This window comes from Sciurus carolinensis, chromosome 6, assembly GCF_902686445.1.
Source record: "Sciurus carolinensis chromosome 6, mSciCar1.2, whole genome shotgun sequence".
In the NCBI taxonomy this organism is placed as follows: domain Eukaryota; kingdom Metazoa; phylum Chordata; class Mammalia; order Rodentia; family Sciuridae; genus Sciurus; species Sciurus carolinensis.
This window is the reverse complement of record NC_062218.1, coordinates 133,711,405-133,735,626: the sequence shown is the minus strand read 5'-3', so window position 1 is coordinate 133,735,626 and position 24,222 is coordinate 133,711,405. Positions and strand designations below refer to the sequence as shown.

The window sequence follows — 24,222 nt, the reverse complement described above, 5'->3', positions numbered from 1 at the left end:
CCAAGGCCTGACCCCTGTGCCCAGAATATAGCGTGCTCAGTAAAGATGTGTTGTGTTTAAGTGACTCCAGTGATACAGGTAAGAGTTACTGAAGACAAATTAGACAGTGCAGATGGAGATGAAAAGCTGACAGACAAGGCAGGCAAGTCATAGGGCCAATGGGAGGGAGGAACTGGGCTAATGCTTGGGGACCTGGCCAGGGCCATTCCTCTTTGCCTGACCTCCAAATCATCCTGTAGGGCTCCCATTTCACATGTAAGGAAACTGAGACTTAGAGAGTGAAAGGCAGGTGGCCAGCTCACATGCTAAGCATACCTGGCAGACCTGCAATTTGATGATAGACAGGTGAGGCCCACTGAGGCCCACTCCTTGTTCCTGCCAATTGACCCACCTGGACATTGATGCTTCTGTCCCCAAGCCACAGAGCTAAGAGGACACAGACTCCTGAGTGTGACCAGTGGTACCCTGGACATGAAAAAAGAAGCTTGGGGCTGGGGTTGTGGCTCAGTGGTAGAGCACTTGCCTATCACATATGAGGCACTGGGTTAGATTCTCAGCACCACATTAAAAATAAATAAAATAAATTTATAAAAAAATTTTAAAAAGAAATTTAAAAAAGAAAAAAAGAAAGAAAAAGAAAAAAGGAGTATGTATTAACTGGCCCTTCTGGTCACAACAGTCCTCCTGGGACATGACAGTTCCCCTAAGCATTGCATTTGGTCCCCCAGGGTCCCTGCACCAAGGTTCTCCCACACATCACTCTTCACAAATGCTTCACTAATTTGCATGCCATCCTTGTGCAGGGGCCATGGTAATCTTCTCTGTATCGTTCCAACTTTAGTATATGTGCTGCCGAAGCAAGCACCACATGTTACTCTTGAGCCTCCTATAGCCCCTCCAAGGGTCCTGTTCTCTTTCCCAGGCCAGACCCAAGCTTGGACCCAAATTCACCCCTCCTGGAGCTTCTGTCTGAATTGTCTTCTTAGCATCCAATTCTTTATCCTCTTGCTAGACCCTTAGAGTTTTGCTTTGGGAAATAACACCATTCTCTGATGAAAAATCAACAGTCCTGCTGGGATAATTAATGGAGGCTCCATCCTGCCCTGGTCAAGAAGCAGGCACCAGCCAAGGCTGGGTCAATGAGATGCCTTCCTGGAATATCCACCTGGTGGAGACCTGAGGTGAGAGCTGAACCTGTGGCAGGCCAGGTGTGGGAGGGGGTTGGAAGAGCTTCTGAGTCAGTTTCCTTATTTTTGCCTTTGGTCTAGGCATGCACTTCTGCCTGTTTCCTTGCTCACATCTGTTCTCATTGCCCAGGTACATGTAGGTCTCCTTGTTCTGCATCAGGTCCACATCTAGAGGTCCTGGGACTCCTGCACCAGTTAAGCGGACAACTAGCATGGGTTGTCTGGGATTTGGTCACAGGGAGGCAGGTGGACAGAGGGGAGAGGACCCCCACAAGTTGCCCTGAAATGAGGGACACCCTGACATCCACTAGTGCCCAACTGGGATGCTTCCTTCTCCAGGCCATGCTGACAGGTCCAGAGCCCACCCTGCTCTTGGACTCTGGAACTAGCAAAGTTTCTGGGACAGGATGACCTAAGCCTAACTTCTGGGAGACTTGAAGATGTCTGCAGGGACAAGAGTATGATGGGTCTGGGGACTGATGATAAGGAAGGCACAGCCCAGAGGAGAGCTGGATTTTCATTCCCCTGCTTTTGCCAGAGATGTAGGTACTAGGAATGTACCTTTCATCTTCATCTGACCATACACAAATACTGGGCAAGAGAGTGCTGAAGGCTCTGTCTCTTCTCAGTGTGGGCTCCAAGAGTGATCAGGGATGTGGTGATGAAAAAACAGGCTCTGCTGGACTCCCAAGGGACTGATCACATGTTCAGACCTTCCATGTTTAAGGGACACCAGGACTCAACTCTTACATTTCTATTCTGACTTTCAGGGTGACAGTTACAGTCCCTTGATAGCCACAGGAAGTGGTCCCAAGATCCCTGTGGATACCAAAATCCACAGATGTTCAAGTCCCTTTTATGAAAAAATGTAGTATTAGCTGGGCGCTGGTGCATACCTATAATCCAAGTTACTTGGGAGGCTGAGATAGGAGGATGGTAAGTTTGAGGCTAGCAAGACCCTGTCTCAAAATTAAAAAATAAAAATGGGAGGGTGGGCCAAGATGGTGGACTAGAGGGCGGCTGCATTTCACGCTGCTCCAGGATGCAAGATTCAAAAGAGGAGATAGTGAGAGACTTGGGACCAACTCAAAGCTGCCGGGTGAGTCTCTCCTGTTGGGGATTTGTGAAGTGGAGTTGCTCGGCTAGACGCCCCTCCCCCCGCTGGAGCGGTAAACACGGACAACTGGGATCATCGTAGAGGAGGCGGCTCAGCATAGCGCTTGGACTCGAGCAGCCGCTGGGGCTCCGGGTGGCTGCCTGGGGAGGAGCTGCGTGGCGAGCTGTTTGGACCCAGAACAACTGCTTCTGAACACCGGGGGGTTGCCCGGAGGAAGAGGAGTAGCGCGGCGGGACGCTTGGTCTAGGAGTGACTGCATCAGAGCCACGGGCGGTTGCCAGAGGAGGAGCTGCGTGGTGAGCTGTTTGAACTCAGAGTGGGCGCTCCTGAGCGCCGGGGGACTGCCCGGAGGAAGAGGAGGAGCGCGGCGGGACGCTTGGTCCGGGAGTGACTGCATCAGAACCACAGGCGGTTGCCAGAGGAGGAGCTGCGTGGTGAACTGTTTGAACTCAGCGCGAGCGCCCCTGAGTGCCGGGAGGTTGCCCGGAGGAGGAGGAGGAGCGCGGCGTGTTGCTTGACCTGGGAGTGACTGCATCAGAGCCACGGGCGGTTGCCGGAGGAGGGGCTGCGTGACGAGCTGTTTGAACTCGGAGCAGCTGCTCCAGAACACTGGTGGCCTGCCTGGAGGAGGAGAGCGGTGGGACGCTTAGTCTGGGAGTGACTGCATCAGAACCACAGGCGGTTGCCAGAGGAGGAGGCGAGTGGTGAGTTGATTGGACTAAAAGCGACCGCTCCTGAACACCGGTGGCCTGCCTGGAGGAGGAGCGTGGTGAGTCACCTGGTATCGGAGCCACCGCTCCTGAACACACGGGGGGCTACCCCAAGGCGGAGGAGGAGGAACAGGGCGGGTCACTTGGACTTGGAGTGACTGCCTAGGGCTATGGGTGGTTGGTGGGAGGAGGAGACCCGAAGTGAGTTGCTTGGACTACTAGTGACTGTGTCGGAAACCGGGCGGCTGTCCGGAGGAGGAGGTGTGTGGCGGGTCTCTGGGTCTCGGAGCTATTGTACGGGGCTCCAGGTGGTGGCTCAGGGGAGGGGCTGCATAGCCAGGTGATTGGTGCAGAGCAGGGTCCCAGGAGCTAGGTGGCTTCTTGCTGGAAGAGCCGCACAGAGACACGCCTAGGGGCGGAGCGAAGTTTCCAGGGCAGCGGGCAGATTCTCTGGGAGAGGCAGCCTAAGGAGACTCGCCTGCGAAGGGTGAGGCTCCCAGGTCCAGGACGTAGGTCCAGGCCCCTGGGATCATTGCAGAGGAAGACAACCCAGCCCAGGTGGTAGTTGTAGATTGAGGGGAACCTCTAGGAGGGCAACTGACCAGCGAGACGTCCCCACCGAGTGAGTCTTCCCGGCCAGGGGAGGTTTTCCCACAGGGACGGTAAAGCCAGAGACATAGGCACAAACAGGCCTAGCCTCAGCCCACAGTCTAGTTCCCCATTGGATGACCATTGGTCAACAAGTGGAGGCACCTCTGCCCACTAGCAGGGAATATACGCCACCTGAGGGTTACCACACCTAGAGAGGCAGCTTCTTCGTGGAGCTCTGCATTATCAACCTCCTCCAAGACTTCAGGCTACTGAAGGATAAGAGGGGATATACTAGCAATCTTCAGGGACATTATAAGTTGATAGAGGAAATCTGCAATATCTTAATGACCCACTGATTCCTGAACAATATGAGAAAACAAGGGAAGAAAATGCCCCAAACAAATCTAGATGTTACATCAATAAAATCCAACGACAGCATGGCAGAAGAAATGACAGAAAGGGAGTTCAGAATGTACATAATTAAAATGATTAGGGAAGCAAACGATGAGATGAAAGAGCAAATGCAGGCATTGAATGATCGCACCAATTGACAGTTAACAGAGCAAATTCAGGAAGCAAAAGATCATTTCAATAAAGAGTTAGAGATATTGAAAAAAAAACAAACAGAAATCCTTGAAATGAAGGAAACAATAAATCAAATTAAGAACTCCATAGAAAGCATAACCAATAGGATAGAACAGCTGGAAGACAGAACTTCAGATATTGAAGACAAAATATTTAACCTCGAAAACAAAGTTGAACAAACAGAGAAGATGGTGAGAAATCATGAACAGAATCTCCAAGAACTATGGGATATCATGAAAAGGCCAAATTTGAGAATTATTGGGATTGAGGAAGGCTTAGAGAAACAAACCAAAGGAATGAACAATCTATTTGAAGAAATAATATCAGAAAATTTCCCAAATCTGAAGAATGAAATGGAAAATCAAGTCCAAGAGGCTTATAGGACTCCAAATACACAAAATTACAACAGACCCACACCAAGGCACATTATAATGAAAATACCTAACTTTCAAAATAAAGACAGAATTTTAAAGGCTGTGAGAGAAAAGAACCAAATTACATTCAGGGGGAAGTCAATACGGATATCAGCAGATTTTTCAATCCAGACCCTAAAAGCTAGAAGGGCCTGGAACAACATTTTTCAAGCTCTGAAAGAAAATGGATGCCAACCAAGAATCTTATACCCAGCAAAACTTACCTTCAAATTTGACGATGAAATAAGATCATTCCATGATAAACAAAAGCTAAAAGAATTTACAAAAAGAAAGCCAGCATTACAGAACATTCTCAGCAAAATATTTCATGAGGAAGAGATAAAAAACAAAGAAGCAAATCAGCAAAGGGAGGAATTATCCTAAAGGAACTGTCAAATAAAGGAGGAACCAAGATGTGTCAAAAATTTTAAATATGAACCAAATGACTGGGAATACAAATCGTATCTCAATAATAACCCTGAATGTTAATGGCCTGAATTCATCAATCAAAAGACATTGACTGGCAGATTGGATTAAAAAGAAAGATCCAACAATATGTTGCCTGCAAGAGACTCACCTCATGGAAAGAGATACCCATAGACTAAAGGTGAAAGGATGGGGAAAAACATACCATGCACATGGGCTCAGCAAAAAAGCTGGAGTATCCATCCTCATTTCAGATAATGTGGACTTCAAGCCAATGTTAGTTAGAAGGGATAAAGAAGGACATTTCATACTGCTTAAGGGAAGCATAAATCAGCAAGATATAACAATCATAAACATCTATGCCCCAAACAGTGGCTCATCCATGTATGTTAAACAAATCCTTCTCAATTTTAGAAACCAAATAGACCATAACACAATAATACTAGGTGATTTTAACACGCCTCTTTCACCACTGGACAGATCTTCCAAACAAAAATTGAACAAAGAAACCATAGATCTCAATAACACAATCAATAATTTAGACTTAACAGACATTTATAGAATATACCATCCAACCAAGAGCGAATACACTTTCTTCTCAGCAGCACATGGATCCTTCTCTAAAATAGACCATATATTATGCCACAAAGCTAATGTCAGCAAATACAAGAAGATAGAGACACTACCTTGTATTCTATCACATCATAATGGATTGAAGTTACAAATTAATGAAAGAGTTAAAAACAGAAACTACTCCAACACCTGGAGATTAAACAATATGCTACCATATGATGAATGGATAACAGAAGATACTAGGAAGGAAATTAAAAAATTCTTAGAGGTAAATGAGAACAAAGAAACATCATATCAAAATCTCTGGGACACTATGAAAGCGGTACTTAGAGGAAGATTTATTTCATGGAGCGCATTTAATAAAAGAAGTAAAACTCAAAAAATAAATGACCTAACACTACAGCTCAAAGCCCTAGAAAAAGAAGAACAGACCAACACCAAAAGTAGTAGAAGACAGGAAATAGTTAAACTGAGAGCTGAAATCAACGAAATTGAAACAAAAGAAACAATACAAAAAATTGACAAAATAGTTGGTTCTTCGAAAAAATAAACAAAATTGATAAACCTTTAGCCACACTAACAAAGAGAAGACGAGAGAAAACCCAAATCACTAAAATTCGGAATGAACAAGGAAATATCACAACAGACACAACTGAAATACAAAACATAATTAGAAGCTATTTTGAAAATCTATACTCCAACAAAATAGAAAATTTCGAAGAGATCAACAGGTTTCTAGAGACATATGAATTGCCTAAACTGAACGAGGAGGACATACACAAATTAAATAGACCAATTTCAAGTAATGAAATAGAAGAAGTCATCAAAAGCCTTCCAACAAAGAAAAGTCCAGGACCAGATGGGTTCTCAGCCGAGTTCTACAAAACTTTTAAAGAAGAACTCATTCCAATACTTCTCAAAGTATTCCAGAAAATAGAAGAGGAGGGAACTCTCCCAAACTCATTCTATGAAGCCAATATTACCCTGATTCCTAAACCAGACAGAGACACATCGAGGAAAGAAAATTTCAGACCAATATCCTTAATGAACATCGATGCAAAAATCCTAAACAAAATTTTAGCAAATCGCATACAAAAACATATTAAAAAGATAGTGCACCATGATCAAGTGGGTTTCATCCCAGGGATGCAAGGTTGGTTCAACATCAGGAAATCAATAAATGTCATTCACCATATCAATAGACTTAAAGTCAAGAATCACATGATTATTTCGATAGATGCAGAAAAAGCATTTGATAAAATACAGCACCCCTTCATGCTCAAAACACTAGAAAAAATAGGGATAGTGGGAAAATTCCTTAACATTGTAAAGGCCATCTACGCTAAACCCATGGCTAATATCATTCTAAATGGTGAAAAACTGAAAGCATTCCCTCTAAAAACTGGAACAAGGCAGGGATGCCCTCTTTCACCACTTCTATTCAATATCGTCCTTGAAACTCTAGCCAGAGCAATTAGACAGACCAAAGAAATTAAAGGGATACGAATAGGAAAAGAAGAACTCAAACTATCCCTATTTGCTGATGATATGATGGTATACTTAGAGGAACCAGGAAATTCCACCAGAAAACTTTTAGATCTCATAAGTGAATTCAGTAAAGTAGCGGGATATAAGATCAATGCACATAAATCTAAGGCATTTTTATATATAAGCGATGAATCTTCAGAAAGAGAAATTAGGAAAACTACCCCATTCACAATAGCTTCGAAAAAAATAAAGTATTTGGGAATCAATCTCACAAAAGAGGTGAAAGACCTCTACAATGAGAACTACAGAACACTAAAGAAAGAAATTCAAGAAAACCTTAGAAGATGGAAAGATCTCCCATGTTCTTGGATAGGAAGAATTAATATTGTCAAAATGGCCATACTACCAAAAGTGCTATACAGATTCAATGCAATTCCAATTAAAATCCCAATGATGTACCTTACAGAAATAGAGCAAGCAATTATGAAATTCATCTGGAAGAATAAAAAACCCAGAATAGCTAAAGCAATCCTTGGCAGAAAGAGTGAAGCAGGGGGTATCGCAATACCAGATCTTCAACTCTACTACAAAGCAATAGTAACAAAAACGGCATGGTATTGGTACCAAAATAGAAAGGTGGATCAATGGTACAGAATAGAGGACACGGACACAAACCCAAATAAATACAATTTTCTCATACTACACAAAGGGGCCAAAAATATGCAATGGAGAAAAGATAGCCTCTTCAACAAATGGTGCTGGGAGAATTGGAAATCCATATGCAAGAGAATGAAACTAAACCCATATCTCTCACCATGCACGAAACTAAACTCAAAATGGATTAAGTATCTCGGAATCAGACCAGAGACCTTGCATCTTATAGAAGAAAAAGTAGGTCCAGAGCTTCAACATGTCGGCTTAGGACCAGACTTCCTCAACAGGACTCCCATAGCACAAGAAATAAAAGCAAGAATTAATAACTGGGATAGATTCAAACTAAAAAGCTTTCTCTCAGCAAAGGAAACTATCAGCAATGCAAAGAAAGAGCCTACAGAGTGGGAGAAAATCTTTGCCAATCATACTTCAGATAGAGCACTAATCTCCAGAATCTATAAAGAACTCAAAAAACTCTACACCAAGAATGTAAATAATCCAACTGACAAATGGGCTAAGGAAATGAATAGACACTTCACAGAAGAAGATATACAAGCAATCAACAAACATATGGAAAAATGTTCAACATCTCTAGTAAAAGAGAAATGCAAATCAAAACCACCCTAAGATTCCATCTCACCCCAATTAGAATGGTGATTATCAAGAATACAAGCAACAACAGGTGTTGGCGAGGATGTGGGGAGAAAGGTACACTCATACATTGCTGGTGGGGCTGCAAATTAGTGCAGCCACTCTGGAAAGCAGTGTGGAGACTCCTTAGAAAACTTGGAATGGAAACACCATTTGACCCAGCTATCCCACTCCTTGGACTATACCCAAAGGACTTAAAATCAGCATATTACAGAGATACAGCCACATCAATGTTCATAGCTGCTCAGTTCACAATAGCCAGATTGTGGAACCAACCTAGATGTCCTTCAATTGATGAATGGATAAAGAAAATGTGGTATATATATACAATGGAATATTACTCAGCCATAAAGAACAATAAAATTATGGCATTTGCAGGCAAATGGATGAAACTGGAGAATATCATGCTAAGTGAGATAAGCCAATCTCAAAAAACCAAAGGAAGAATGATATCGCTAATAAGTGGATGATGACACATAATGGGGGTTGGGAAGGGTTAGTGTTGGGGTTGGAGTTGGGTTTAGGGAGGGGGGCAGGAATGGAGGAAGGAAGGACTGTATAGATGGAGGGGAAGGGTGGGAGGGGAGGGGGGGAAGGGAAAAAATGGCAGAATGAATCAAACAACATTACCCTATGTAAATTTATGATTACACAAATGGTATGCCTTTACGCCATGTACAGACAGAGAAACAACATGTATCCCATTTATATCCCATTTGTTTACAATAAAAAAAAAAAATGATTGAGGATATAATTCAGTGGTAGAGCACCCAGGGTTCAATTTTCAGTATTGGAAAGAGAAAAGGAAAGATACAACCTACACACATCCTCCTGTATACTTTAAACCATCTCTCATAAATATGGTATATATTATAACAATCCCTAATAATACATAATACAAAAGGTAAGTGCTATGTAAATAGTGATTTTACTGTTTTGTTTAGGGAAAAAATTAGAAAAATATTTGTATGTATTCTGAACAGACACAATATTTTTTCTAACTATTTTCTATCTGTAGTTGGTGGGATCCATGGATGCAGAACCTGCAAAGGCTGACTGTAATTCTACTTTTTAAAAAAGTGACCTGGGAGGCCATGCTGTGAGTCAGAAATACATTTAGAAATGACATCTCTAATTCCCTTGTGGCCAGTTTATAATCCCTACCTTGAAGGCTGATCAAGGCAATGTTGTTCTCATTATTTCTTGGGGCATATTCTCCAGGCAAACTTTCTTGGGAAGGCACTGGGCTAAGCAGGTGGAAGGGACAGAGGCAAAGGATGCTGCAGGAGGAGGGCCCTGTGAGGACTGCAGTCAAACTAGGAAGATGCTCCTCTGAGTTCTGACAATTGTCTTCACCTACTCAGAACAGGGAGAAGAGCCAATGAGATCGAATGACAAAGCCAACATCACACCGCCTGCCATAGAGAAGACAGGGCCTCCATGGTCAGTTCTCCCCTTGGGAACTCACTACCTTCCAGGGGCTGGAACCACAATACAGGTGGTCACTGTATTACCTGCTATCTGAGGCTCTGTGTCCAGAAGACACTTGCTGACTATGCTCCCCTGGTCCACCAGAGCTTCCATGCTGGCTGTGGTCTGGACAACCCACTGTCCTGCTCATCTAGCCTGCTAGCTGGACCTTCTGCAACCAGGTATCAACAGCTGCTGGGAATTATCCCTACTGAGCTGGCCTTGAAGGCAGTAGTAAGACTCATGCTATGGTTTGAATATTGTTTGTTCTCTCTGCAACTTGATTGCCATTATGGCCATGCTGATGGTGGGGCCTTTAGGCTGATTAGATAGTTAAAAGGTATTAATGCATTTCTCATGGAACTGGATTGGTTACCTGGAGAGTGCATTGTTACATAATGTGGTTTCTCCTCTTCCACACATACTCATTTGCCCTTTGGCTTGCTACCAGGAGTTGAAGCAGCATGAGGTCCTTGTAAGCACCATGATCTTAGTCTACCCAGCTTCCAGAACCATGAGCCAAAATAATTTTAAAATAAATTATCCAGTTTCAGGTTCTGGTATAGCAACCATAAAAGAAGACAACCCACAACTCCAAATCAGAGCCACTCTCCTCTCGCCATAGTATATGTAGAATTTTACATATTCTTGCCCAATAATTCATTATATCTTTGTAAAATTTTCATGATAGTGCTGGGAGCATAGCTCAGTGGTAGTGTACAATGATGGCCTTACAGCTCCTCAAGTGTCTGGAAGCCCCAGGATCATATAGCCTCTTCCTTCCCTTGTCAAGAGAAAGATCAGAGCAGCCTGGCCTCCTCTGAGCTCCTGTTTCAGTCTCCATTCAGTTTTAATTTTTCTCTGTAGGGTCCCCAGAAGCTCTCAGAAGAGGCCTGCATTCCTAGCTTTATCACAGTAGTGTGGGAAGTAGTGCCCCCTGGGTATGTATCTGAATCCTCAGATGGCTCAGGGCATCATTGAGGGCGTCACAGAGGCTTCTTTGCTTGGAACTGATTCTGCTGCTCCTTCAGGAACAAGAACCATCCCTTTTTTTCTTAGGGGATAAGGAAATGATATCAGGTCTATTTTTAAGGGTCCTGGGTGAAGTACCTGTCCCTCTTCCCCCAGACAGGTTCTGACCTCCAGGGGTTTCAATTCAATGAAGAAAGACTCTGTATCATGCTTCATGTGTCTTTTGGTCTCCTGTCACATAGTACTTAAAACAACCTTATGGAAATGATTGCTCACTTCATAGAGGAACATACTAGACTCCTGGGAGGTAATGTGGGTGGACAAGGTTACTAGCAGGTGACTAGTGGACTTCCCTGGATGCCTGGTCTCCCAGCTCTAGGTCCATCTCCTGGCTGTGATCTTGTGAAGAGGAATTGGTCAAGATTAAGTAGAGGACAGATATAGCCCTCTACTTAGAGATTTAGCAGGGGAGCTGGGCTAAGGGTCTGGGAGCTGGGGAGGGCCGCCTGAATTGTAGGAAGCCTCAAAGGGGCCCAGTCTTCAGGGGTTGTGGAGCTCCCTGTGCTTGCCCTGTTGGACTCAGATGAAAGGGAAGCTCCAGCCCACAGCTCAGCCCTTCTCCCACTTTGCATCAGAACATCAGGGGAAGAAACCTTTGACCTGCCCACCCCTACATTTGGACCTGGATCATGACAGTTCATACACAGCTGCTCTGAGCCGTGCAGAGCCCAACAAACTATGTGGTCCTCCTCTTTCCCTTCTGGCAAGCCTGGAGCTGAGACACATCTCATTCCAGTTTGGGTCCTGTAATGGTTAATTTGAATTGTCAACTTGATTGGATTAAGAGATGCTGATGATTAAAAGGCTTCTGGGTGTGTTGATGAGGGCGTGTCTAGGAATGATTGGAATGTGGGATAGGAACTGAAGTGGGGCCCCTCCCTAAGCATGGGCAGCACCACCCAATAGGATAGAATCAAAGCTGGAAGAACAAAGAAGCAGATGCAGATGCAAGCTTGACTCTTCTTGAAAGGGTTCTTGATTGCTGCTTTTATTGTCTGAGGATATCAGACTCTTGCTTCTTCACTCTTGCAAAGCAGACTAAGCCAGTGATTCTCCAGGTAGTTTCCAGAAGCCTTGGTCTCAGACAAGGGTAGCACTGTTGATCTTTCTTGTTCTGGGGCTTCTGCGTCTTGGACTGCACAGCTACTGGTTCTTCTAGCTCTCCAGCTGCAGACTGCCATTGTGGACTATTCAGTTTCTGGTTGTGTAAGCCAATCTAATAAATTTCCTTTTTATAATCATACTTCCTGTTGATTCTGTTCCTCTAGAGAACCCTGACTAATACAGTTCTCCTGAAAGTTTCCACCCTGTTCCTTGGTGTCTGAAGGGATGCTATGGGAGTACTGGGACTTACCTCTAAGCTCACAGACCATGCTTGCCAAGACTAGGAATGCACCTGGCTTTGCCTGTAGTAGGCCACCTGACAGACTTGGTGGGGAGTCGAGCACTGGACTGAGTTATTTTGGGGTCCAGATGGCCCTTGGTTGCCATTGATAGATGTTTCCACACTTCCAGAAGCAGTTTCTGAGAGCTCAGGACCTGACTTGAAGATAATCTGTCAGGTACTGGTGGGCTGCATCAAAGACCCACAGAAGATTGGCAATTGAAAATAGAGTTCTCCACAGACTAAAAATGTCTTCCTCTTCCTTGGGCAACATTCTCAATTATTTCCCAAGACACTTCTAGAAGGAGAGGCACTGGGTCAAAGGATACCATCCCTTTTAAGGAGGTTGAGATATACCATCCAATTGTGTCCTTAAACCATAGTGAAGAGGTGTTATTTCAAATTCCCAACCACCATGCTTTCTCACTTCCAGGAACCATTTTTCAGTTAGGGGAGTTAGAGAGGCAGGATGGGTGTAAGTAGACCTGGCCAAAGAGTGCAGCATCCCCTCCTCCCCCTGAGCAGATGGTGCAGGTTATACAATTAGAGTAAATCCTGGGCCTTGTTTGGAGACTACCATGGAGAAATGTCCTCTCGATATTTCCCCCTCATTAATTAAAAAAAAAATAAACACAAAAGAGTCTAGAAGCACATTTATAATTTAAATAATAGTAAATTATTATTATAACAACCTGGACATTTGGGACTTACTAACCAGGCTAATAAAATGAGCTTTAAAAATCCCTTTTGAAACCAGGTATCCCATAGAAGGTGGACATGGATGTGTCAGTGAGAGTATCTCTAAATGCCATTTCTTTACTAACTTGGAGAGTTTCTGTAAATCTCTGTTTTTGGTGACTCAGGTCAGCACTTCTCACTGCCCCCCAGGGCCCTGCTGCAAGAAGCCATTTGGCTCCAACTAGGCCAGAAGAGCAGATAAAGGTCAGCAAAGCCTCCATGGTCCAACAAAGCAACGACTGCCTTCTGTCTTTGTTTTCTGCTGCTAATAATACAACATCACACACTGGGAAAGTTAAAAAGAAAAGAGGTTAATTTCGGCTCATGATTCTGGAATAAGACCAAGGGGTTGCATCTGGTGATGCCCTTCTTGCTGGTAGAGTGAGTCCCAAGATTGTGCAGGGCATCACATGGTGAAAGACAGGGAGCATGTGAGAGTCCTAGCATGACTGGCTTTCACAGCAGACCCACTCTCAAGATAACCCATTAGCCCATGAATCCATTCATCTATGTTGCACAAATGGACTAATCCATTCATGAGGTCAGAGACTTACTCACTTCTTAAAGGTCTCACTCCTCAACATCTCATAATGGGGGTTATATTTCGACAAGAGTTTCAGAGGGTACTAACCATATCTAAATCATAACACCTTCCATGTGAAGTTGTTCTCTGGAGCCTCCAGACTGACTACCCCCTCCTCCTGGGCACCAGGGTATGTGGCTCTCTGAGTGTAGAGGTTTTTCTAAGGCTGTGGGCAAGGGGTAGGCTCCACACTAGTGAGAAATCTCCTATGTTAGTGACCTACTTTGACCATTGTCTCACCATCTGGGTTATTCCACCTGACCCCCTGAAGTGGGGAGACCTCTGATCTGCTCATATCTAGACTTCTATCCCAATACAATTCCAGCATCCCTATCCACACCTCTTGGAAGAAAAAAACTATTCTTCTTTTCAGTTAGTCATATACAATGTACCTATCTCCACTGATTGCAGTATAGAAAGCTTTAAAATGTTTTGGAAGCTAAGAAATACAAAATGAACCTCTAGATAGAAAAGTGAGAGAAAAAATGAGTAGAAGAACATCTGTAACAGTAAGGTCCTACACCAGCAACAATCCTTAGCTTAAGAGCCTGCCAGTAAAGGTCAAGCAGATCTCTAGTGTAGGGTCATAAATGTTTCCTACAAGTGTGTCAAGACATTTTCCTTGAGAGGCTGATATTCATATTATATTATCTGTATTTACAATATAACACAGTGTGGTGATATTCAGGAAATTTGTCAATAGGACAGATGACAGAAAATGAGGAAGAGGTACATGACAGCATTTGGTGTGTCCTGGAAAGTTGTGGATATTAAAGGGAGGTAAAGAGGAACAGCACTTAAAAGAGTGACAACTAATAAAATAAAATAAAATACTAATAGCAAAAAAAAAAAAAATAGTGACAACTTCCCACCAGCATTCCTTTTCCCTGTCACACAGCCAACCTGTCCCAGAGCACTGGGGAGAAAGTAACTGTAAAGAACAGAGGAAAAAAAATAACCCTTCTTTTGGGTTTTTAACTTTTATAAGTGTGGGAAAGTCATTATGGATAAAGGCAAAGTTCCTCCAGTATAATTAGCAGTTTTTTTTTGTATACTGGAAATTGACTAAGACTATATTTTAGGTGTCTTAACCACCAAACAGCAACAACAAAAAAATACGTAAGATGATGGACAGATGCATTTGTTTGATTCTAACAATCAATACACATATTTATGTCTATCAAAACATCATGTTGTATACCTTAAATATATACAATTAAAAAGAAAAAGACAAAATTCCTTTACAGTTCCTAGACTAGAAAAATGCTTCCCAGGCTTGGGGGAGAGAAAATTGAAGGGAGGTCCTGAAAATTAGGGATTGGCAGTAGGTGGGAGAGGGTCCTCCCTCTGCCTTGCTCAGTGCATCTTTTGGGAGGCAGACACTGGCCAGATGGGTCAGCGGTTCTGAAGGCAGAGGACATGGTTTCCAAGGGCAAGAACTGGCCATGGGAATGATATGCCTCCATGAGGTCCTGGATGATGCTGTAGCCCTGGTGGCACCAGGAGCAAGAGCAGCCAGATGGGAATTGCCCCCACAGAGACTCAGGGCTGCGAATGAATGATGGGGCTATGAGCATCCGGGTGGGCCTCTTGAGGACCTGTGACATTAAGTACCTCATCACAGCTCTGCAGTCTTGGATTGATCTGTAGTTTCCTTGTATTGTCTTTCTGTCTTGCTTTGACTTCAAAGTACTTTTGGTCACATGAAATATGTTCCCTTCTCTTGTATTTAATGGAAGAGATGGCACAGAATTTCTTCACTAAATGATTGGTAAAATTTGCCCAAACCATCTGGGCCTGAAGATATCTTTTTAACAGGTTTTAAACTATGAATTCAATTTCTTTAATGGTTATGGTTTGGTGAGTGTTAGTAGACAGTTGTTTTCAAGGAATTGGTCATTTACATAAGTTGTCCAATTTATTTGTGTTGATTTGTTATCCTTTAACAATCTGCAGACCTCTAGTCTTTCATTCCTGATATTTGTCTCATCTCTCTTTTTTTCTTTGTCAGACTTGCCAGAAGTTTGTAAATTTTGGTGCTTTCCAAAGATCCAGTTTTTGCTTTCATTGCTCATCTCTATCATTTTTCTGTTTTCAGGGTCATTAATTTCTACACTGATCTTCATTGTTTCCTTTCTCTTTGACTTGTCTTGGGTTTATCTTGTTCTTTTTCTAGTTTCTTAAGGTAACAATTTCAATTATTGATTAGGGAACTTTCTTCCTTTCTAATGTAAGAATTTAGTATTTTTAGGCACTATTTTAGGTGTTTCCCACAAATTTTGAAATGATGTATTTTCATTTTCATTTAAAGTATTTTCAAATTTCTTTTTTTTTGGTGTTGGTGCTGGGGATTGAACCCAGGGCCCTTTTCATGCTACACAACTGAGCTATATCCCCCAGCCCAAATTTCTCTTTTTCTTACCTGTAAATTTTGTAAGTTAGTGTTTTCAGATTTTTCTGTTATTCTATATTTGAATGTAATCAAATTGCATTATTATCAGAAAATATTTGCATGAATTTGGTGATTTTATAATTGTTAAAGTATATTTTATGTTCCTAGATATGATTTTATTTTGGTGAATATTTTGCATGCACTTAAAAAGAATATGTGCTCTGCTGTTGTTGGGAGGACTGCTCTATAAATGTTGACTGGATCCAGTTGATTGTTCAGTTCTTCTCTATCCTTGATGATTTCTATTAATTCTAACAATGAGAGAGGAGTGTTAAAGTCTCTATATTTGTGAATTGGTCTATTTTGCTTCATGCATTTTGAAGGTCTGTTGTTAGGCATGTGCACTTTTGGGATTATTATGTCCTCTTCATAAATGTCTCTTTGGTTGCTATGAATTGTTCATATTTATCTTTAGAATATTCTTGGCTTTGAAGTCTACTTTGCCTATTGTTAAAATAGCCTTCCTAGGATGATGATGGTGATCATAATAATGATGATTTTGAATGTTTTGGTATGCTTTACCATTCCTGATTTATATGTAGGTTTCTTATGTGTTATAACCACATCTACTGAAAACATCACCTGACAATGTAATGTCATCTTTGTTTCCAACTGTCAAACATTTTAAGAATTCCGGGAAGATGACTCTCATATTTACACGGGTATTCATTCATTTCTGTTGCTCTTACTTCATTCCTCATATGCAAGTGGCCTTCTAGTTTCATTTCCTTTCTGCTAGAATTTCTTCGGCAACACTTTCAGAGCAGGTCTGTTGGCAATAAAGTCTCTTAGTTTCCCTTCATCTGAGCATATATCCTGAAGGATACATACATTCTGAAGAATATTTTAATAGATACAGAATTATAGGTTGCTAGTTAGAAGTTAAAAATGTTGTTCAGTTCTGGTTGCTAAGGTTTATAAAGAGAAGTTCACAGTCATTTGAATCATTCTTTTAAATAAAACATTTTTTTCTGCCTGCCTCACATTTTTTCCCTTTGGTTTTCAGCTTGATTATGGTGTATCTGGTCATGAATTTGTGTTTTATTCTGTTGGGATTCATCTTGTTTTGGGGGTTCTTGAATATGTGGGTTCACGTCTTTGGGAAGTTTTCAGCTATCATTTCTTCAAATCCTTTTTCTTCTTTTAAAATTTATTTATTTTTATTTTTACAGACTGCATTTTAATTCATTGTGCACAAATGGGGTACAATTTTTCATTTCTATGGTGGTACTCAATGTCGATTCACACCATTCATGAAATCATACATGTATATACGGTAATGATGTCTGTCTCATTCCACTATCTTTCCTTCCCTTGCCCCCCATTTCCCTCTACACAATCCAAAGTTCTTCCATTCCTAGCACGATATTCTCCAACTCCATCCATTTACCTGCAAATGCCATAATTTTATTTTTCTTTATGCCTGAATAATATTCCATTGTGTATATAAACCCCAATTTCTTTATCCATTCATCTATTGAAGGGCATCTAGGTTGGTTCCATGATCTAGCTGCATAAAATTCAACTCAAAATGGATAAAGGACCTAGGAATTAGAGCAGAGACCCTGCACCAAACAGAAGAAAAAGTAGGCCTGAATTTTCATCATGTTGGCTTAGGACCGGACTTCCTTAACAAGACTCCCAGAGCGGAAAATATGAAAGCAAGAATCAATAAATGGAATGGTTCAAACTAAAAAGCTTTTTCTCAGCAAAGGAAACAATCAATAATGTGATAAGATAGCCTACAGAGGGGGAGAAAATCTTTTCCACACACACTTCAGATGGAGCACTAATCTCCAAAATTTATTAAGAACTTTAAAAGTTTTACACCAAAAATACAAAGAACTCAATCAATAAATGGGCTAAGGAATTGGGCAGATACTTCACAGAAGAAGATATATAGGCAATCAACAAATATATGAAAAAGTGTTCAGCATCTCTAGTAATTAGAGAAATGCAAATCAAAACCACCCTAAGACTTCATCTCACTCCAATCAGAATGGCAATTATCAAGAATGCAAGCAACAATAAAGGTTGGTGAGGATGTGGGGAAAAAGGCACACTCATACACTGATGGTGGAGTTGCAAATTGGTGCACCCACTCTGGAAAACAGTATGGAGATTCCTCAGAAAACTTAGAATGGACCCACCATTTGACCCAGCTATCCCACTCCTCGGTTTATACCCAAAGGACTTAAAATCAGCATACTACAGTAACGCAGACACATTAAATCCTTTTTCTTTACAGCACTCTTTCTCCTGCCCTTCTTGAAGTCTGGTGACACAAATGTTCCACCTTTTGCTACTGTCCCATGGGTACCTGAAGCTCCATTAACTTTTCTTTCATTGTCTCTCTGTTGTTCAGAGCGTATAATTTCTATTGAACTATTAGTAATATCCCCGATCCTTTCCCCTGTCATTTTGATTGTCTCTGAAGACTAACCAGTGAGTTTTACTTATTTATTTTTTGCACCAGAATTTGAAGCCAGGGGTGCTTAACCACTGAGCCATTTTTATATTTCATTTTGAGGCAGGGTCTCTCTAAGTTGCTTAGGGCCTCATTAAGTTGCTGAGGCTGGCTTTGCACCTGTGATCCTCCTGCCTCAGCCTCCGGAGCTGCTGGGATTACAAGCGTGTGCTACTGAGCAAGTTTCAAATTTTTGGTTAGTGTGTTTTTCAGTTCTAAGTTGTTCATTTGCTTCTTCCTTATGTCTTATTTCTTTGCTGAGGCTGTCTAGCTTTCCATTTGTTTCAAGAGCATTTTCCCTTACTTGATGGAGAATTTTTATAATAGCTACTTTAAAATCCAAATAATTTCAACATTTGCTTCATCTTAGTTTGGTATCTGTTCATTATATTTTCCTGTGTAAATAGAGATTTTCATACTTTTTTGATGTTCTGCACATTATGAATGCAAATTTGGGGCCTTATTTAAATCCTGTGGAGAACATTTAGCAGGTAATTGATCTAGTTAAACTCAGTCTGAAAGACGTGACCAGGCTTCTGTGGGGTTTCAGTGTTACCTCCATTCTCAATGCCATTGAATTGGTATTCAAATATATGTTCTACCTAATGACCAGTGTGAGAACCAGACAGTGATTTATTATGTACTTTAGGTATCAAAGCCTATGGTGTGCTGTTTAGGGTCAGATTCATGTTCATGTAGCTTGAGGATAAGTCTAGGAATTAATAAATAACTTCATGGGGTTGCTTTCCCAGTTCTTCCCTTTGTGCAATCGCTATTTTTTTTCCAGTTTCCTGGGGCTTCCTCTTTTGGTCTTCTGGTGATAAAATAGGGCTTTACTTACCCTATTCTACTGTGCACTTCCCTGAATCCAGGTTCAAGAGTTGGGAGGATAGAAATAAAAACAGTGGATTCACCCTACCTTCTTTGGGACAGTAGCTTCTCTATTCAGAAGGGGAGGTTTTCCTTCACTCTGAGTTCGAAGTTCTTAAAGGGATACTTGTGGGCTAGGGAGTGAGGAAACAGAGGAAAAAAATTTTAAATGGATTTTTTTCCTACTCTCTCTGAATAATAAGAGGACCTCTTTCCTGTTCCTTGAGCCATAACCAAGAGGGTTTCTCTTGGAAGTCTCTGTGAGTCTTGATGTCCCTTCCATGTTTCAGGCTTCCTGAGTTCAGGCTGGGCAATGTGAGGTTAGCAAAGATTGTAAAGTCACTTCCAGGTTGGTGGTACTTCAAATTCTGCTTTTCTTTCCCAATCTGCCTAATATATCATTTTTAATTCCTCACGTAGCTGTTCCATGCATTCTGTCAGATTTAAAGCTGTATTCAGTGGGAGAGAGTGAAATGTGCTTACAACAGGCTAGACCAGAATGCTGGTGTTCATATTTGCTATAATTTTAATCTTTTTAAGTGAAGAATATTTGTATTTATTACATTAACTTTTATGGTTGTTTTCTATTTATGGGAAGTCATTCTGGTGATTTAGGTAGGAATGTAAAATTTCATTTTAAATGTATTAATTTTAATAATTGTGTTGATTTTATGAGAAATGGTAAATGAGATGACACCAGGACTAACTACCTGCTAGCATGCAGTGCCCCAAACATGTCATTCATCACCTTTGGATCAGGATGCTATGGTTTGAATGTGTCTCCCCAAAGTTCATGTGTTTGAAACTTATTCCCCCAAGTTATGTTAATGGTGTCTGGAGGTGAATGGTGTCTGGAGGTGGGACCTTTGGGAGGTAATTAGATATTGTACAAGAGACCTACGCCAATTGACTTTCATAGCAGACATACCCTCAAGACAATCCATCAATCCATTCATCCATCACTGCATCAATGTGTTAATCCATTCATGAGGGCAAAACCCTAATCACTTCTTGAAGGTCCCTTGTGGTCCTACCTCTTAACATCTCATAATGGGGACTAAATTTCAATGTAAATTTCAGAGGGGGCAAGCCATATTCAAATTATAGCACCTTCCATGTGCAGTTGGCTTCTGGGGCCCCCAGAATGGATACCCCTGTGCCCAAGGACCTGGTATTTAAAGAAGTCATAAGGGTGGAGCCCCCATGAAGGCATTAGTGGCTTTAAAAGAGGAGGAAGAGAGACTTGATCTAGCAAGCTTGCTATGTCTCACCATGTGATGCCCTCCACCATGTCAGGATGCAGTAAGGAGGCCCTTACAGATGCTGGCACCATGCTCTTGGCCTCTAGAACTGTGAGCCAGATAAACTTCTACGCTTATAAATTACTTGGTCTCAGGTATTTTATTAGAGAAACAAAACAGATGAAGATACAGGCTTTTCACTGCTTCCCTCTTGGAACACCTTCTTCCTTATTCCCCTTGAAGGCCCAGCTTCAGTGTCTCTTCCTAGAAGAAGCTTTTGAAAATGCAATAACAAGGTGCAGGTAATCCATGCATTTTGGATGTAGTACAGGAAGAAAGTGAAGAAAGGCTCTTCTACGCATTGGGGGTGATAAAGTAAGAACTGGCAAGGGTTGGTCAGCTGGGAAAGGGAGAGTGGGAGGCAGGTGGACATGAAAAGCATTTGCATATGGGCTGGTTCCTCTCTGAGCATCAGTTTTCCCCATGCACATCAAGGATGATAAGCCCGTGTAAGTATGGACAGGCTGTGAGCAAATGTGCCCAGCACAGGCCTGGGACTTGCTCAGCACCATCTTTGGCTGTATCTCATGATCTGCCCTGGCCCTTCTGCTGTCCCAGAAGGGACATATGGGATATGATTGGGCTCCAAGCCCACATTTCTGACCTGGTCCCCAAATTCTCCTTTTTCTCTCTTCTTGCATCCATGTAGGATAGTCTCACAGTCCTAATTATTAGGAATTAGTGTAACATATTTGCTTAGGGTTTCGTGCTCATTCCTGCCTCAGGGCTCCAGGCTCGCTGTTCTCCCACTGGAAACACCCTTCCCCAGGTCTTCCCTAGGCCGCCCCCTCACCTTCTCTCAGAGGACTTTCTCACTTTTCGTCCACACACGCTTGCTGTCCAGTCCCTCTTTATCCTGGACCTCGTTTTATTTTTCTGGTGGCATTTATCCAGGTCTCAATTATATGTCCTCTTCATGGGTCTGAGAGTTCCTCTGGGGGACTTCCTTACCTACTCCTGCTGATGGTTGTAGCCTGACACCTAGAACAGTGCTTGGCAAATGCTTGCTGGATCAAAGAATGAATGAGTAAAAGAATGACAGAGAGAGGGAACTGGAGGCAGCGGCAGATGGAGGAAGCAGGGGAGAAAGGAGAAAGCTCAGTGGGTGCCTGGCTAGCAGCCGAGTGTGACAGCAATGTCCTGGCTGCTTCCACATCGTTGGCCAGCTGGACAGCAGCTGTGGGAGAGGGGAGCAGGCCTATTTGGTAAGGCAAAAACAAGTGCCTTATTTACCTCAGAGAATGAATATCAGACTGTGCAAAAAGTACATGTGCCACTGAGACCCGTGAAGTGACAAGTGCCCAGGGATGAAAGTTCTAACTGTCCTCAGTGGAGACTCTCTTTGAGCTCCTCCACCCCCAGCTAAAAGGCACAGCTCTTCCAGTCCTGCCACCGTGTTCAGGCACAGCCTCCTGGGTGTCTACTGGGCTACTGCCCATGGCCAGGCTCACCACCTTGCCATGACCTTCCTAAGTCAGACCACCCCAGGTTCCTCTCCATTATAACTTCCAAAGATTCCTGTAGCCCCCAAGACTGCAGCCAGAGCCTCTATCCATAGCCAGCTCTTGTGTTTTCCCTCACACTCTGTCATGCCCTAGGGCTCCCCAGACCTTCCTGAACCTTGACCTGCCTTGCCAACATGACCACCTGCCTTCTGCTACTTCATACCCTCTCTGTGCTACACATAAGAGACTTCTCTGGCATGTGAGGCCACATCTCTCTCCTGTTCCCCTAGACCTTAGGGCCAAGGTTAGAACATGGTGGCCACTTTGGATCTGTTCCTTAGGCTGAGCTCCCTGCTTTTGACCTGCTGCCTTGCCTGGAGGCCTTTCTCTGCCTCTGCACAGGTTGAGATATGTGTGAGGTCAGCATGTCCCCTCTGGGGCTCCTGCCCAGTGAAGGCCTGGAAAGGAGGAACACTGCAGAGCCACTCCAAAGTGGGGTACTTAAATCCTAGAGAGAAGGGATACAGCCAAGGCAGAAGGCTATGGCCCCAAGTTCCAGGATGTGGGTACTACACTGTAAGACAGACAATGGGGGGCAATGCCTCCCCCATTCTAGGAACACTGTGGCCTTTCCCCAAGCCAGGAATGGGACTCTGGAGAAAAGGAGGACCCCAGTGGAGTATGAGGGCAGGGGAAAGTATTCTAAGGCTTTGAGACTTCTGAGCTGCAAGAGCCTGGGACATTCAGCTTCCAATGGTGAGTGCTGAAAGACAGACTTGGGGGAATCAGGAAAAAAGTGATAGCCATCTCTGGGGGTAGGGAATGGGGCAGCTGATGCAGTGGTCTCATGTTCAGGCCCTGAAGTCTGATAGGAAGGGAATGTCAGCAATGACCACGGTACTCTCTCTCCATAGCCCTGGGACCACAACATAATCTGTGAGAGGATCAGAGACCCTGCAGTTGATGAGCACCCCAGGAGCCTGAGAGCCCTATGCCTCTCAGCCCTATGGATTTGTCTGCAACCTCATTTACAATGTGGAATGTCTGTTCCACCAAGGAAACATTGCATCAGTGTTCACTGCCCAGGCCTTGGGCCTGTCCTGCTGCAGGTCACTTTGAACCATCCTGAGCACCTGCATCCCTGTGATGGGCACCCTGTCCCCCATCCCTACCTCCTCAGATTCTGGGGTAAAAATAGCCAGCTCTGTCTTGAAGTGTCTGCATGAGTCACCCACACCTCCTGACAAACACCTCTCAGGCACTTTCAAAACAGGGAACATTTGGCAAAAATAAAACACTTGGCTCCTCAGCAGACTATGAGAGTCATTTCTAAGACTGGTCTTAGGAGGTAAGCCTGGGAGGCTCAGGGGCCTGCTTTGTGCCCAGGCTGGGCAGGGAGGTGTCTTCCCCACGGACTGGCTAGGGAATGGCCCCTCACCTTTCAGATCCTATCAGACCCACCTAGTGGGTCAGTGCTCCATTGGTGTGGTCCTGCCTTGTCCACTCCACCCAAAGGTGGACTGAGGAGCCATAGTGGGGCCACCATCTCTATGATGAGAGACACAGTGGGGAAAAGTGACCACTGATGTTCCGAGTTCTTACATCAGGCACTCAAGCCCTCCATCACACCCAGATGGCTGGACGGTCATCCCGGTCTGCTTTCCTGTCTCTTAACATGGCATCTCCAGGAAGTCTCCCTGTCTTGGGTTTCCTGTCCCTCCATTACTGCTTGTGCTGTCCTGGTCTCTGTCCTGAGCTGACTTGGGGACTTGACTGAATGTGACTGTGGCCTGGGGATCATGAAGTGCTAAGGAAAGGCCTGGAGAGCAGAGATGCAGAGCTCTCCAGCAGTTTGGACACAGAATCTGTGGCATATATATCTCCCAGATGCTGCCTGCTTACCAACTCTACTCACTCTCCCCTGAAGCCACACCACGGTAGTGCTGTCTGCCAGGGCCTCTCAGTCAGCACAGAGCCTGGTCCACACCCTTCTTTTCTCTAGAATCCCGCCTAAGACTTCACCCCAGAGCAGAAGCCCACCCAGCCCTTGCTCCCATGCCCAGTTCCCTGGTGTGGGCCTCTACT

The 24,222-nt window shown here is 43.4% G+C and overlaps 1 protein-coding gene and 1 non-coding gene across 5 annotated transcripts in view; both read right to left on the bottom strand.

The window, feature by feature from the left end:
* Rasgef1c (RasGEF domain family member 1C) overlaps window positions 1–24,222 on the bottom strand; it is a 101,195-nt gene that overhangs the window by 49,701 nt on the left and 27,272 nt on the right. The window lies entirely within an intron of this gene.
* Window positions 759–865, bottom strand: LOC124987804 (U6 spliceosomal RNA). Its single transcript, XR_007109313.1, has one exon. It is a non-coding gene; the product is annotated as a U6 spliceosomal RNA (small nuclear RNA).